Consider the following 17853-nt stretch of genomic DNA (forward strand, 5'->3'; position numbering starts at 1 on the left):
GACAAGCCTACCGACTCGGGCTCGGGCCACTAACGAAAAGATGGGAAGAAGAAGAAGAAGACGAGGCGCATCAAGGAGATCGTCTACTACGACGACAACGACGAGTTCTCTTCTTCCCAAAAGGACGACGACAACGACTATGAGAAAAAGAAAACGGTTAATTCAAACTTCTCTTTTGATTATTCTTGTATTCCTCAAAGTACCAATGCTCATCTACTCTCCATTCCACTTGGTAAACCTCCTCATTTTGATGGACAGGACTACGGATTTTGGAGTCACAAAATGCGTAGTCACTTGTTCTCTCTCCATCCTAGTATATGGGAGATAGTATAGAGTGGAATGAAATTTGATAGCTCGGATAGTCCTTTGTTTATCAATGAACAAATTCATAAAAATTCACAAGCTACTACTGTGTTGTTAGCCTCATTGTGCAGGGACGAGTACCACAAAGTGAGCGGCTTGGACAATGCCAAGCAGATCTGGGACACCCTCAAGATCTCACATGAGGGGAACGACGTCACCATGCTCACCAAGATGGAGTTGGTGGAAGGCGAACTCGGGAGATTCGCAATGATAAGAGGGGAGGATCCAACCCAAACGTAAAACAGGCTCAAGACCCTCGTCAACAAGATAAGGAGCTATGGAAGCACGCGATGGACGGACCACGACGTCGTCCGCCTAATGCTAAGGTCCTTTACTGTACTTGATCCACATCTGGTAAACAATATTCATGAAAATCCTAGGTACACCAAGATGTCGCCCGAAGAAATTCTTGGAAAATTTGTAAGCGGGCGGATGATGATCAAGGAGGCGAGATACGTGGATGATGCATTGAATGGCCCAATCCACGAGCCTCAAACCGTTGCTCTCAAAGCGACATGGATCAAGGAGGCACTACCTAGCAAGATGGCGCAAGTTGAGGCGGCCGGGCTTAATGAGGAAGAAATGGCCCTTATCATCAAGCGATTCAAGACGGCGCTAAAGGGTCGCAAGGAGTACCCCCAACAAGAACAAGACGAAGGGGAAGCGCTCCTGCTTCAAATGTGGTAAGATTGGTCATTTTATCGCTAATTGTCCCGATAATGATAGTGACCAGGAAAAGAAGAGTGGAAAGTGGAAAAAGAAGAAGAACTACAAGAAGGCAAAGGGCGAGGCACATCTTGGAAAGGAGTGGGATTCGGATTGCTCCTCGTCCGACTCCGACAACGAAGGACTCGCTGCCACCGCCTTCAACAAGTCATCCCTCTTCCCCAACGAGCATCACACATGCCTCATGGCAAAGGAGAAGAAGGTATGTACTCGAAACAATACTACTTATGCTTCTTCAAGCGAGGATGAGTCTAGTGATGATGATGAAATAGACTATTCATGCTTATTCAAGGGATTAGATAGAACTAAGATTGATAAGATTAATGAATTGATTGATGCTTTGAATGATAAGAATAGATTACTAGAAAAACAAGAGGACCTTTTATATGAAGAGCATGATAAATTTGTTAGTGCACAAAATTCTCTTGCTCTAGAAGTTAAAAGGAATGAAATGCTTTCTTGTGAACTATCTACTTGTCATGAAACATTTCTACTTTAAAAAGTGTTAATGATGATTTATATGCTAAACTAGAAGTAGCAAGTAAATCTAACTCTTGTGTAGAACATGTTATGATTTGCAATAGGTGCAAAGATTTTAATGTTGATGCTTGTAGTGAACACCTAGTTTGCATTTCTAAATTAAATGATGAAATGGCTAGTCTTAATGCCCAACTTAAGACTAGCAAGAGTGAATTTGACAAGCTAAAATTTGCAAGGGATGCCTACACGATTGGTAGACACCCCTCAATTAAGGATGGTCTTGGCTTCAAGAGGGAAGTCAAGAATTTAACAAGCCAAAAGGCTTCCATATCCACCAAGGAGAAAGGGAAGGCCCCTATGGCTAGTAGTGCTCAAAAGAACCATGCCTTCATGTATCATGATAGGAGACATTCTAGAAATGGCTATAGAAGTTATAATGATTTTGATTCTCATGCCATGGTTGCTTCTAGCTCCTCTATTATGCATAATAGAAACTTAGCTAGGAGAAATGTTATTAATAACATGCCTAGAAGAAATGTTGTTCATGTGCCTAGGAAAACAAATAGTGAACCTTCTACAATTTATCATGCGTTAAATGCTTCCTTTGCTATTTGTAGAAAGGATAGGAAGATAATTGCTAGAAAATTAGGGGCAAAATGCAAGGGAGATAAAACTTGCATTTGGGTCCCTAAGGCTATTTGTACTAACCTTGTAGGACCCAACATGAGTTGGGTACCTAAGACCCAAGCCTAAATTTGCCTTGCAGGTTTATGCATCCGGGGGATCAAGCTGGATTATCGACAGCGGATGCACAAACCACATGACAGGGGAAAAGAGGATGTTCTCTTCCTACGTCAAGAACAAGGATCCCCAAGATTCAATCATATTCGGCGATGGGAACCAAGGCAAGGTTAAAGGCTTAGGCAAGATTGCAATCTCAAATGAGCACTCTATTTCTAATGTATTCTTAGTTGAGTCACTTGGATATAATTTGCTATCCGTAAGTCAATTATGTAATATGGGATATAATTGTCTATTCACAAATGTAGATGTGTCTGTCTTTAGAAGAAGTGATAGTTCATTAGCTTTTAAGGGTGTATTAGACGGCAAACTCTATTTAGTTGATTTTGCAAAAGAGGAGGCCGGTCTAGATGCATGCTTAATTGCTAAGACTAGCATGGGCTGGCTGTGGCATCGCCGCTTAGCACATGTGGGGATGAAGAACCTTCACAAGCTTCTAAAGGGAGAACACGTGATAGGTCTAACTAATGTTACTTTCGAAAAAGATAGACCTTGTGCAGCTTGTCAAGCAGGGAAACAGGTGGGAAGCTTTCATCATGCCAAAAATGTGATGACAACATCAAGACCCCTGGAGTTACTTCATATGGACCTCTTCGGACCCGTCGCCTATCTAAGCATAGGAGGAAGTAAGTATGGTCTTGTTATAGTTGATGATTTTTCCCGCTTCACTTGGGTATTCTTTTTGCAGGATAAATCTGAAACCCAAGGGACCCTCAAGCGCTTCCTAAGGAGAGCTCAAAACGAGTTTGAGCTCAAGGTGGAGAAGATAAGGAGCGACAATGGGTCCGAATTCAAGAACCTTCAAGTGGAGGAGTATCTTGAGGAGGAAGGAATCAAGCACGAGTTCTCTGCCCCCTACACACTGAAAGGGAAATGTGCCTTTGGGCCATTTCTAAGTATTTTGGTGATTGAGTGCCAACACAGGTACTTAAATGTGAATCTATGCCCATGGATGAACAAAGTGCAAAACAAGAGCTAAGGTATGTTTCTAAGTCTTAGTACATTGGTTTTGTGTTCTAATATACTTGTCTAAGTATCAGAAACAGGAAGAAGAAGAAAAGAGGGGAGTTGGCTGTGTACAGCCAAGAGGCGGTTTCGGTCTGGAGCACCGGACTGTCCGGTGGTGCACCGGACAGTGTCCGGTGGTGCACCGGACAGTGTCCGGTGCGCCAGGCTGCCTCGAGCGAAGTGGTCGCTCTCGGGAATTCGCCGACGGCGTACGGCTAAAATTCACCGGACTGTCCGGTGTGCACCGGACTGTCCGGTGAGCCAACGGTCGGCCGGGCCAACGGTCGGCCGCGCGATCCGTGCGCGACACGTGGCCGGGCCAACGGTCGGAAGGGGGCACCGGACTGTCCGGTGCGCCAACGGCTCCCAGATCTGCAACGGTTGGCTTCGCCATTTAAGGAAAGGAATCGGGCACCGGACACTGTCCGGTGTGCACCGGACTGTCCGGTGCGCCCGATGACAGAAGGCAAGGATGGCCTTCCAGATTTGTTCTCAACGGCTCCTAGCTGCCTTGGGGCTATAAAAGGGACCCCTAGGCGCATGGAGGAGAAAACCAAGCATTCCTACAACATTTCTAAGCACCAAGACATCGATCTCGCGCATTCGTTTCATTGTGATAGCATATAGAGCTTTTGTGGAGTTGTGAACTCTTTGAGTTGTGTTGCGAGCTCTTGTTGCGACTTGTGTGCGTGTTGTTGCTCTGATCTTTTGAAGTCTTGTGTGCGTTGCTCATTCCCCCTTACTCCGTATTTCTTTGTGAATCTCAAGTGTAAGGGCGAGAGGCTCCAAAGTGTGGAGATTCCTCGCAAACGGGATATTGAAAGGCAAAGCAAAACACCGTGGTATTCAAGCTGGTCTTTGGACCGCTTGAGAGGGGTTGATTGCAACCCTCGTCCGTTGGGACGCCACAACGTGGAGTAGGCAAGCGTTGGTCTTGGCCGAACCACAGGATAAACCACTGTGTCATCTCTATGTTTGATCTCTTGTGGTATTGTGTTTTGTCGAGACTCCTCTCTAGCCACTTGGCAATTATTGTGCTAACACTTAACAAGGTTTTTGTGGCTATAAGTTTAAGTTTTCACAGGATCACCTATTCACCCCCCCCCCCTCTAGGTGCTCTCAATTGGTATCAGAGCCGTTCTCTTCAAGAAGGGACTAATCGCCCGAAGAGATGGATCCTAAGGGAAAGGGAATCGTGATCAACGACAAGGAGAAGGAGTCTTTCGTCAACGAGCCTAAGGATGACAAGCCTACTGACTCGGGCTCGGGCCACAAGCGTAAAGATGGGAAGAAGAAGAAGACAAGGCGCATCAAGGAGATCGTCTACTACGACGATAGCGATGAGTCTACTTCTTCCCAAAAGGACGACGACAACGACTACAGGAAGACGGTCAATTCGAACTTTTCATTTGATTATTCTCGTATTCCACATAGTTCGAATTCGCATTTGCTCTCCATTCCTCTTGGCAAACCTCCACACTTCGATGGGGAAGACTACGGATTTTGGAGTCACAAAATGCGTAGTCACTTATTCTCTCTCCATCCAAGCATATGGGAGATTGTAGAGAATGGAATGAAATTTGATAGCTCGGATAGCCCTATGCTTATAAATGAACAAATCCATAGAAATGCACAAGCTACTACTGTTCTATTAGCATCTTTGTGCAGGGAAGAGTACAATAAGGTGAGCGGCTTGGACAACGCCAAGCAGATATGGGACACCCTCAAGATCTCTCACGAGGGGAACGACATCACCATGCTCACTAAAATGGAGTTGGTGGAGGGCGAGCTTGGACGATTCGCAATGATAAGGGGAGAGGAGCCAACCCAAACTTACAGCCGGCTCAAGACCCTTATCAACAAAATAAGGAGCTACGGAAGCACGCGATGGACGGACCACGACGTCGTCCGCCTAATGCTAAGGTCCTTTACTGTTCTTGATCCTCATCTCGTAAACAATATTCGTGAGAATCCCAGGTACACGATGATGACGCCCGAGGAGGTACTCGGAAAATTCGTAAGCGGGAGGATGATGATCAAGGAGGCGAGATACGTCGACGACGCCTTGAATGGTTCGATCAACGAGCCTCAACCCATTGCTCTCAAGGCAACAAGGAGCAAGGAGGCGCTACCCAGCAAGGTGGCACAAATTGAGGCTGCCGGTCTTAATGATGAAGAGATGGCCCTCATCATCAAAAGATTTAAGACGGCGCTAAAAGATCGAAAGGGACAGCCAAGCAAGACTAAGACCAAGGGAAAGCGATCATGCTTCAAATGCGGTAAGCTTGGTCATTTTATTGCTAACTGTCCCGACAATGATAGTGATCAGGATCAAGGGAACAAGAGGGAGAAGAAGAAGAACTATAAGAAGGCAAAGGGCGAGGCGCATCTAGGCAAGGAGTGGGACTCGGACTGCTCCTCTTCCGACTCCGACAATGAAGGACTCGCCGCCACCGCCTTCAACAAGTCATCCCTCTTCCCCAACGAGCGTCACACATGCCTTATGGCAAGGGAGAAGAAGGCGAGTACTCGAGACTCCACTTATACTTCTTCTAGTGATAATGAGTCTAGTGATGATGATGACATAGACTATTCATGCTTATTCAAGGGCTTAGATAGATCTAAAATAGATAAGATTAATGAGTTGATTGATGCTTTGAATGACAAGAATAGATTACTAGAAAAACAAGAAGATCTTTTATATGAGGAGCATGATAAATTTGTTAGTGCACAAAATTCTCTTGCTATAGAAATTAAAAGAAATGAAATACTCTCTGGTGAATTATCTACTTGTCATAAAACCATTTCTACTCTAGAAGGTGTCAACAATGATTTAAATGCTAAATTAGAAGTAGCAAATAAATCTAATTCTTGTGTAGAACATGTTGTAATTTGTACTAGGTGTAAAGATATTGACATTGATGCTTGTAGTGAACACCTAGTTTCAATTTCCAAGCTTAATGATGAATTGGCTAGTCTTAATGCTCAACTTAAGACTAGCAAGAATGAATTTGACAAGCTAAAATTTGCAAGGGATGCCTACACGATCGGTAGACACCCCTCAATTAAGGATGGACTTGGCTACAAAAGGGAAGCCAAGAACTTAACAAGCCATAAGGCTCCTATCTCCGCCAAGGAGAAAGGGAAGGCTCCTATGGCTAGAAGTACTAAAAGGAACCATGCTTTTATGTATCATGATAGGAGACAAACTAGAAATGCTTATAGGAGTTATAATGCTTATGATGATTTTGACTCTCATGCCATGTTTGCTTCTAGTTCTTCCTACATGCATGGTAGAAATATGTCTAGGAGAAATGCTATTCATCATGTGCCTAGAAAGAATATTATCCATACTTCTAGGAAAGTAGTGAATGAACCCTCTACAATTTATTGTGCTTTAAATGCTTCCTTTGCTATTTGTAGAAAGGATAGGAAAATTGTTGCCAGGAAGTTAGGGGCAAAATGCAAGGGAGACAAAACTTGCATTTGGGTCCCTAAGGATATTTGCACTAACCTTGTAGGACCCAACAAGAGTTGGGTACCTAAGTCCCAAGCCTAAATTTGCCTTGCAGGTTTATGCATCCGGGGGTTCAAGCTGGATTATCGACAGCGGATGCACAAACCATATGACGGGGGAGAAGAAGATGTTCACCTCCTACGTCAAGAACAAGGATTCCCAAGATTCAATTATATTTGGTGATGGGAATCAAGGCAAGGTAAAAGGGTTAGGTAAAATTGCAATTTCTAATGAGCACTCTATCTCTAATGTGTTTTTAGTAGAGTCTCTTGGATATAATTTGCTATCGGTTAGTCAATTATGCAATATGGGATATAACTGTCTATTTACAAATGTAGATGTGTCTGTCTTTAGAAGAAGTGATGGTTCACTAGCTTTTAAGGGTGTATTAGACGGCAAACTTTATTTAGTTGATTTTGCAAGAGAAGAGGCCGGTCTAGATGCATGCTTAATGGCTAAGACTTGCATGGGCTGGTTGTGGCATCGCTGCTTAGCACATGTGGGGATGAAGAACCTCCACAAGCTTCTAAAGGGAGACCACGTGATAGGGCTAACCAATGTTCATTTCAAAAAAGATAGACCTTGTGCAGCTTGTCAAGCAGGTAAACAAGTGGGAGGAGCACATCACAGCAAGAATGTGATGACCACATCAAGACCCCTGGAGCTGCTACACATGGACCTCTTCGGACCCGTCGCCTATCTGAGCATAGGAGGAAGTAAGTATGGTCTAGTTATTGTTGATGACTTTTCCCGCTTCACTTGGGTGTTCTTTTTGCAGGATAAGTCTGAAACCCAAGGGACCCTCAAGCGCTTCCTCAGGAGAGCTCAAAATGAGTTTGAGCTCAAGGTGAAGAAGATAAGGAGCGACAACGGGTCGGAGTTCAAGAACTTGCAAGTGGAGGAGTTCCTTGAGGAGGAAGGGATCAAGCACGAGTTCTCCGCTCCCTACACACCACAGCAAAATGGTGTGGTAGAGAGGAAGAACAGGACGCTAATCGACATGGCGAGGACTATGCTTGGAGAATTCAAGACCCCCGAGCGTTTTTGGTCGGAAGCCGTGAACACGGCTTGCCACGCCATCAACAGGGTCTACCTTCACCGCCTCCTCAAGAAGACGTCATATGAGCTTCTAACTGGTAACAAACCCAATGTATCGTACTTTCGTGTATTTGGGAGCAAGTGCTACATTCTAGTGAAGAAGGGTAGAAATTCTAAATTTGCTCCCAAAGCAGTAGAAGGGTTTTTGTTAGGTTATGACTCAAATACAAAGGCGTATAGAGTCTTCAACAAATCATCGGGTTTGGTTGAAGTCTCTAGCGACGTTGTATTTGATGAGACTAATGGCTCTCCAAGAGAGCAAGTTGTTGATCTTGATGATGTAGATGAAGAAGACGTTCCAACGGCCGCTATGCGCACCATGGCGATTGGTGATGTGCGACCACAGGAACAATTGGAGCAAGATCAACCTTCTTCCTCAACTATGGTGCAACCCCCAACTCAAGACGATGAACAGGTTCATCAACAGGAGGCGTGTGATCCAGAGGGAGCACAAGATGATCATGTGATGGAGGAAGATGCGCAACCGGCACCTCCAACCCAAGTCTGAGCGGTGATTCAAAGGGATCATCCTGTCGACCAAATTTTGGGTGACATTAGTAAGGGAGTAACTACTCGATCTAGATTAGTTAATTTTTGTGAGCATTACTCCTTTGTCTCTTCTATTGAGCCTTTCAGGGTAGAGGAGGCCTTGCTAGATCCGGACTGGGTGTTGGCCATGCAAGAGGAGCTCAACAACTTCAAGAGAAATGAAGTTTGGACACTAGTGCCTCGTCCCAAGCAAAATGTTGTGGGAACCAAGTGGGTGTTCCGCAACAAACAGGACGAGCACGGGGTGGTGACGAGGAACAAGGCTCGACTTGTGGCAAAAGGTTATGCCCAAGTCGCAGGTTTGGACTTTGAGGAGACGTTTGCTCCTGTGGCTGAATCAATTCGTATCTTGCTAGCATATGCCGCTCACCATTCTTTCAGGTTGTTCCAAATGGATGTGAAGAGCGCTTTCCTCAACGGGCCAATCAAGGAGGAGGTGTATGTGGAGCAACCCCCTGGCTTCAAGGATGAACGGTACCCCGACCACGTGTGTAAGCTCTCTAAGGCGCTCTATGGACTTAAGCAAGCCCCAAGAGCATGGTATGAATGCCTTAGAGACTTTTTACTTGCTAATGCTTTCAAGGTTGGGAAAGCCGATCCAACTCTGTTCACTAAGACATGTGATGGTGATTTGTTTGTGTGCCAAATTTATGTCGATGACATAATATTTGGTTCTACGAACCAAAAGTCTTGTGAAGAGTTTAGCAGGGTGATGACGCAGAAATTCGAGATGTCGATGATGGGCGAGTTGAACTACTTCCTTGGGTTCCAAGTGAAGCAACTCAAGGACGGCACCTTCATCTCCCAAACAAAGTACACGCAAGATCTGCTAAAGCGGTTTGGGATGAAGGACGCCAAGCCCGCAAAGACTCCGATGGGAACCGACGGACACACCGACCTCAACAAAGGAGGTAAGTCCATTGATCAAAAAGCATACCGGTCAATGATAGGGTCTTTACTTTATTTATGTGCTAGTAGACCGGATATTATGCTTAGCGTATGCATGTGTGCTAGATTTCAATCCGATCCTAAGGAGTGTCACTTAGTGGCGGTGAAGCGAATTCTTAGATATTTGGTTGCTACGCCTTGCTTCGGGCTCTGGTATCCAAAGGGGTCTACCTTTGACTTGGTTGGATACTCAGATTCCGACTATGCTGGATGTAAGGTCGATAGGAAGAGTACATCGGGGACGTGCCAATTCTTAGGAAGGTCCCTGGTGTCATGGAACTCTAAGAAACAAACCTCCGTTGCCCTATCCACCGCTGAGGCCGAGTACGTTGCCGCAGGACAGTGTTGCGCGCAACTACTTTGGATGAGGCAAACCCTCAGGGACTTTGGCTACAATCTGAGCAAAGTCCCACTCCTATGTGATAATGAGAGTGCTATCCGCATGGCAGAAAATCCTGTTGAACACAGCCGCACAAAGCACATAGACATCCGGCATCACTTTTTGAGGGACCACCAGCAAAAGGGAGATATCGAAGTGTTTCATGTTAGCACCGAGAACCAGCTAGCCGATATCTTTACCAAGCCTCTAGATGAGAAGACCTTTTGCAGGTTGCGTAGTGAGCTTAATGTCTTAGATTCACGGAACTTGGATTGAATTGTAGCATACATGTGTTTATGCCCTTGATCATGTTCCTTTTTGCATTCTGTTGTTTATTGTGGTGCTCAAGTTGTACACACACTCCCTGGACCTCACAAGTCCGTTGCAAAGTGATGCACAGTTTCAGGGGGAGACGTGTTGCAACTTGACCCTTTGAGACTAACCATTTGTTTGAGTTTGATTGTTTTAGTCTCAAAGAAGGTTTGAAAGAGAAAGGTGGACTTGGACCGTGAAAGACTTCCACTGCACTCCGATGAAAAGAGTAATTTCTCCAAGTTCATTTTTTAACTCTTATTGCCTATTTGCTCTTAATTGAAGATTTTGGTGAGGCAATGGGGTTAAAGGGCCAAAATTGATCCCGTTTTGGTGCTTGATGCCAAAGGGGGAGAAAATAAAGGCCAAAGCGATAAATGGATCAGCTACCACTTGAGAAATTTTGAAAATAGAGTTTTTGAAAATAGTAGAATAGAGCTTTTTCAAAACTCTTTTGTTGTCTCTCTTGTCAAAAGTTGACTTCTTGTGGGGAGAAGTATTGATTATGGGAAATAGGGGGAGTTTTTGGAATCTTTGATCAATCTCTTTTGGAATGACTCTCTTTATGCTTCAACATGTGTGTTTGACTTAGAGATAGAGATTTGAGTTTGATTTGCAAAAACAAACCAAGTGGTGGCAAAGGATGATCCATATATGCCAAATTGAATCAAAATGAATTTGAATTTTTATTTGAAGTGATATTGCACTTGTTCTAGATGCTTTAAGTTGTGTTGGCATAAATCACCAAAAAGGGGGAGATTGAAAGGGAAATGTGCCTTTGGGCCATTTCTAAGTATTTTGGTGATTGAGTGCCAACACAGGTACTTAAATGTGAATCTATGCCCATGGATGAACAAAGTGCAAATCAAGAGCTAAGGTATGTTTCTAAGTCTTAGTACATTGGTTTTGTGTTCTAATATACTTGTCTAAGTATCAGAAACAGGAAGAAGAAGAAAAGAGGGGAGTTGGCTGTGTACAGCCAAGAGGCGGTTTCGGTCTGGAGCACCGGACTGTCCGGTGGTGCACCGGACAGTGTCCGGTGGTGCACCGGACAGTGTCCGGTGCGCCAGGCTGCCTCGAGCGAAGTGGTCGCTCTCGGGAATTCGCCGACGGCGTACGGCTAAAATTCACCAGACTGTCCGGTGTGCACCGGACTGTCCGGTGAGCCAACGGTTGGCCGGGCCAACGGTCGGCCGCGCGATCCGTGCGCGACACGTGGCCGGGCCAATGGTCGGAAGGGGGCACCGGACTGTCCGGTGTGCACCGGACATGTCCGGTGTGCCAACGGCTCCCAGATCTGCAACGGTTGGCTTCGCCATTTAAGGAAAGGAATCGGGCACCGGACACTGTCCGGTGTGCACCGAACTGTCCGGTGCGCCCGATGACAGAAGGCAAGGATGGCCTTCCAGATTTGTTCTCAACGGCTCCTAGCTGCCTTGGGGCTATAAAAGGGACCCCTAGGCGCATGGAGGAGAAAACCAAGCATTCCTACAACATTTCTAAGCACCAAGACATCGATCTCGCGCATTCGTTTCATTGTGATAGCATATAGAGCTTTTGTGGAGTTGTGAACTCTTTGAGTTGTGTTGCAAGCTCTTGTTGCGACTTGTGTGCGTGTTGTTGCTCTGATCTTTTGAAGTCTTGTGTGCGTTGCTCATTCCCCCTTACTCCGTATTTCTTTGTGAATCTCAAGTGTAAGGGCGAGAGGCTCCAAAGTGTGGAGATTCCTCGCAAACGGGATAATGAAAGGCAAAGCAAAACACCGTGGTATTCAAGCTGGTCTTTGGACCGCTTGAGAGGGGTTGATTGCAACCCTCGTCCGTTGGGACGCCACAACGTGGAGTAGGCAAGCGTTGGTCTTGGCCGAACCACGGGATAAACCACTTTGTCATCTCTGTGTTTGATCTCTTGTGGTATTGTGTTTTGTCGAGACTCCTCTCTAGCCACTTGGCAATTATTGTGCTAACACTTAACAAGGTTTTTGTGGCTATAAGTTTAAGTTTTCACAGGATCACCTATTCACCCCCCCCTCTAGGTGCTCTCACACACCACAGCAAAATGGTGTGGTAGAGAGGAAGAACAGGACACTTATAGACATGGCGAGGACGATGCTTGGAGAGTTCAAGACCCCCGAGCGCTTTTGGTCGGAAGCCGTGAACACAGCTTGCCACGCCATCAACTGGGTCTACCTTCATCGCCTCCTCAAGAAGACTTCGTATGAGCTACTAACCGGTAACAAACCCAATGTTTCGTATTTCCGAGTTTTTGGGAGTAAATGCTACATTCTAGTGAAGAAGGGTAGGAATTCCAAATTTGCTCCCAAAGCCGTAGAAGGGTTTTTGTTAGGTTATGACTCAAATACAAAGGCGTATAGGGTCTTCAACAAATCATCGGGTTTGGTTGAAGTCTCTAGCGATGTTGTATTTGATGAGACTAATGGCTCTCCAAGAGAGCAAGTTGTTGATCTTGATGATGTAGATGAAGAAGACGTTCCAACGACCGCAATGCGCACCATGGCGATTGGAGATGTGAGGCCAATGGAACAAAAGGAGCAAGATCAACCTTCTTCCTCAACAATGGTGCATCCCCCAACTCAAGACGATGAACAGGTTCATCAAGAAGAGGCGTGTGATCAAGGGGGAGCACAAGATGTTCATGTGATAGAGGAAGAAGCGCAACCGGCACCTCCAACCCAAGTTCGAGCGACGATTCAAAAAAATCATCCCGTCGACCAAATATTGGATGACATAAGCAAGGGAGTAACTACTCGTTCTAGATTAGTTAATTTTTGTGAGCATTACTCCTTTGTCTCTTCTATTGAGCCTTTCAGGGTAGAAGAGGCCTTGCTAGATCCGGACTGGGTGTTGGCCATGCAAGAGGAGCTCAACAACTTCAAGAGAAATGAAGTTTGGACACTAGTGCCTCGTCCCAAGCAAAATGTTGTGGGAACCAAGTGGGTGTTCCGCAACAAACAAGACGAGCACGGGGTGGTGACAAGGAACAAGGCACGACTTGTGGCAAAAGGATATGCCCAAGTCGCAGGTTTGGACTTTGAGGAGACTTTTGCTCCTGTGGCTAGGCTAGAGTCAATTCGCATATTGTTAGCCTATGCTACTCACCATTCTTTCAGGTTGTTCCAAATGGATGTGAAGAGCGCTTTCCTCAACGGGCCAATCAAGGAGGAGGTGTACGTAGAGCAACCCCCTGGCTTCGAGGATGAACGGTACCCCGACCACGTGTGTAAGCTCTCTAAGGCGCTCTATGGACTTAAGCAAGCCCCAAGAGCATGGTATGAATGCCTTAGAGACTTTTTAATTGCTAATGCTTTCAAGGTTGGAAAAGCCGATCCAACTCTTTTTACTTAGACATGTGATGGTGATCTTTTTGTGTGCCAAATTTATGTCGATGACATAATATTTGGTTCTACTAACCAAAAGTCTTGTGAAGAGTTTAGCAGGGTGATGACTCAAAAGTTTGAGATGTCAATGATGGGCGAGCTAAGCTATTTCCTTGGGTTCCAAGTGAGGCAACTCAAGGATGGGACCTTCATCTCCCAAACAAAGTACACGCAAGACTTGATCAAGCGGTTTGGGATGAAGGACGCCAAGCCCGCAAAGACTCCAATGGGAACCGACGGACACACCAACCTCAACAAAGGAGGTAAGTCCGTTGATCAAAAGGCATACCAGTCTATGATAGGGTCTTTACTTTATTTATGTGCTAGTAGACCGGATATTATGCTTAGTGTATGCATGTGTGCTAGATTTCAATCTGATCCAAGGGAGTGTCACTTAGTGGCCGTGAAGCGAATTCTTAGATATTTAGTCGCTACGCCTTGCTTCGGGATCTGGTATCCAAAGGGGTCCACCTTTGACTTGATTGGATATTCTGACTCCGACTATGCTGGATGTAAGGTCGATAGGAAGAGTACATCGGGGACGTGCCAATTCTTAGGAAGGTCCCTGGTGTCATGGAGTTCTAAGAAACAAACTTCCGTTGCCCTATCCACCGCTGAGGCCGAGTACGTTGCCGCAGGACAGTGTTGCGCGCAACTACTTTGGATGAGGCAAACCCTCAGGGACTTTGGCTACAATCTGAGCAAAGTCCCACTCCTATGTGATAATGAGAGTGCTATATGCATGGCGGATAATCCTGTTGAACACAGCCGCACAAAGCACATTGACATCCGACATCACTTTTTGAGAGACCACCAGCAAAAGGGAGATATCGAAGTGTTTCATGTTAGCACCGAGAACCAGCTAGCCGATATCTTTACCAAGCCTTTAGATGAGCAGACCTTTTGCAAGTTGCGTAGTGGGCTAAATGTCTTAGATTCGTGGAACTTGGATTGATTTATAGCATACATGTTTTTATGCCTTGATCATGTTCCTTAAGCATATTGTTGTTTATTTATGGTGCTCAAGTTGTACAAGCACTCCCTGGACCTTACAAGTCCATTTTGCGAGTGATGCACAAATTTAGGGGGAGATGTGCTACAACTTGACCCTTTGAGACTAACTGTGTGCTTGAGTTTGCTTAATTTAGTCTCAAAGGAGGTTTGAAAGGGAAAAGGTGGACTTGGACCATGCAAGACTTCCACTGCACTCCGATGAAAGAGTAACTTTTTCCAAGTTCATCTTTGTACTCTTATTGCCTTTTTACTCTAAGTTGAAGATTTTGGTGAGGCAAAGGGGTTAAAAGGGCCAAAATTGATCCCGTTTTGGTGCTTGATGCCAAAGGGGGAGAAAATAAGGCCAAAGCAATAAATGGATCAGCTACCACTTGTGAATTTTGAAAATAGTAGAGTTAGAGTTTTTGTTTTTCAAAATACTCTTGTTTGCCTCTTATTGTCAAAAGTTGGTCTCTTGTGGGGAGAAGGCTTAATTATGGGAAAAGGGGGAGTTTTTGAATCCTTGATCAATTTCTCGTGAAATATCTCTCTTTATGTTTCAACATGTGTGTTTGACTTAGAGATAGGAAATTGAGTTTGATTTGCAAAAACAAACCAAGTGGTGGCAAAGAATGATCCATATATGTCAAATTTGAATCAAAACAATTTTGAGTTCTTATTTGAAATGATTTTGCACTTGTTCTACTTGCCTTATGTTGTGTTGGCATAAATCACCAAAAAGGGGGAGATTGAAAGGGAAATGTGCCCTTGGGCCATTTCTAAGTATTTTGGTGATTTAGTGTCCAACACAAGTGCCTAAGTGTTAAATGGTGGACAAAGTACAAATCAAGTATAAAGGTATGTTTCTCAGACTTAGTACATTGTTTTAGAGACTAATGTATTGTGTCTAAGTGCTGGAAACAGGAAAAATCAAGTTGAAATTAAAGATGGCTTTGTTCAGCCAAAGTCAGCTCTGTCTGGGTGCACTGGACTGTCCAGTGGTGCACCGGACAGTGTCCGGTGCGCCAGGTTGGCTCAGGCGAACTTGCTGCTCTCGGGAAGTGATTAACGGCGTACGGCTATAATTCACCGGACTGTCCGGTGTGCACCGGACTGTCCGGTGAGCCAACGGTCGGCCGGGCCAACGGTCGGCTGCGCGATCCGCGCGAGACACGTGGCCGAGCCAACGGTCAGAAGGGGGCACCGGACTGTCCGGTGTGCACTGGACAGTATCCGGTGCGCCAATGGCTCCAAAGCACCAATGGTCGGCTTCGCCAAAGAAGGAAAGAAATCCGCACCGGACAGTGTCCGGTGGTGCACCGGACTGTCCGGTGCGCCAGGCGACAGAAGGCAAGAATTGCCTTCCTGGAATGCTCTCAACGGCTCTTAGCTGCCTTGGGGCTATAAAAGGGACCCCTAGGCGCATGGAGGAGCACACCAAGCATTCTCTAAGCATTCCTAAGCACCAAGACTTCGATTCCGCGCATTTGATTCTTTGCGATAGCAATTAGAGCTCCATTTGAGTTGTGAACTCGCTGAGTTGTGTTGTGAGCTCTTGTTGTGACTTGTGTGCGTGTTGGTACTCTGATTTCGTGTCTTGTGTGCGTTGCTCATCCCTTCCTTACTCCGTGCTTCTTTGTGAACATCAAAGTGTAAGGGCGAGAGGCTCCAAGTTGTGGAGATTCCTCGCGAGCGGGATATAGTAAAGTGAAAACAAAACACCGTGGTATTCAAGTGTGTCTTTGGACCGCTTGAAAGGAGTTGATTGCAACCCTCGTCCGTTGGGACGCCACAACGTGGAATAGGCAAGTGTTGGACTTGGCCGAACCACGGGATAAACCACTGTGCCATCTCTGTGTTGATCTCTTTGTGGTTATCGTGTTGTGCAAGTTTTCCTCTCTAGCCACTTCGCTTATTCGTGCTAACTCCTAATCAAGTTTTGTGGATTAAGTTTCAAGTTTTTACAGGATCACCTATTCACCCCCTCTAGGTGCTCTCAGCGTGTCCTTTCCGCAATAAATGCGGAGGCCGCGTGGCCCAGAGCCCTTACGTCACGCTTCGCCCGCTGGCCTACTTCACGGACAATAAGCCATGTGGCAGCATTAGACCCTCGACCGAGTGGGAAGCGGAGGCGCTCCGGATAGAGCCTGGACACGCGTTAATACCGGACCCATGCCTAGGTCACGACACTTCCTCTCCCGGGACCTTGCTATGGGTGGTCCGGAGCTCACTTGGTGGGGTCCGAACCCTATCCAATGGCTCTGGGCTTCTTTACTTCGGGGGTCCGGGTTGTGAGTACAGGGGTCCTGTGCCTTCTGGATCCGACGACGTTGTCTCCGAGAACGCCACCTTAACTGCTCACGAGATACTCCGGGGGCTGTTCTCCGCACGACTAAGGGTAGCCGCACAGGCATCGTGCCTTCATACCGTAGCAAGGGGCACCCCTAATCTAGGGTACCGACAATATGTCTCTGTAATTAAGTAAAATTCTTCCTAAAATGCCAAAGTATTTTAGAGATACATTGAGTTTTTGTGGCCTGGCCTCTAAAAATAAAAAATGGTTGTATCTTAAAATAGTTTATTAGTAGTGGTAGCTTGACTTTATGTGATCTTCTTGGTAGTTTCTCGGTCTTTTTTAAGGCGTTGATCATTTGATCTTCCTAGTGTCTATGTCCAAGCCATTTTTGCATTCAAATAAACTAAATACCTTGTATACTAGCAAATAATATTAGTCCATTTGATCACATTATCAATCAACCACTAAAATCACTTATGGTCTATGTTAGGTGCCATTTTTCCTTCCGATAGCTACACCTTAAGGGCTTGTTCAGTTATGAGTGAATTGAGGAGGATTGGATGGCTTAAATCCCTTCCTAGTCAAAATTGAATAGAAATTGATTCAATACCTCTCAATCCCCTCTGGGTTGGTTTCCTAGTCAAAATTGAATAGAAATTGATTCAATACCTCTCAATCCCCTCTGGTTTGGTTGAAACCGAACATTCCCTAAAGAAGGAAGAGAAAATCAGGCTTCTCTTTAAGGGCTAGTTTAAAAAACTTAAATCTCCTACAGGAATCCCGGGGAATAAGGGGAAAATTAGCTCATATTCCACGCAATCAGTGGATATTCCGGAATCCGAATGGGTTTTAAGTTTTCAAACTAACCTTAAGCAAAAAAATTGCAACACCAAGCAATCATTTTCTAAAAAGTGTTACTTACTTATGGCTTAAGTTTTCAGACACGCACATTATATTATCATAGCATATTTGATAGCTCTTCATTC

This window comes from Zea mays, chromosome 10 (assembly GCF_902167145.1).
Source record: "Zea mays cultivar B73 chromosome 10, Zm-B73-REFERENCE-NAM-5.0, whole genome shotgun sequence".
Lineage (NCBI taxonomy): Eukaryota > Viridiplantae > Streptophyta > Magnoliopsida > Poales > Poaceae > Zea > Zea mays.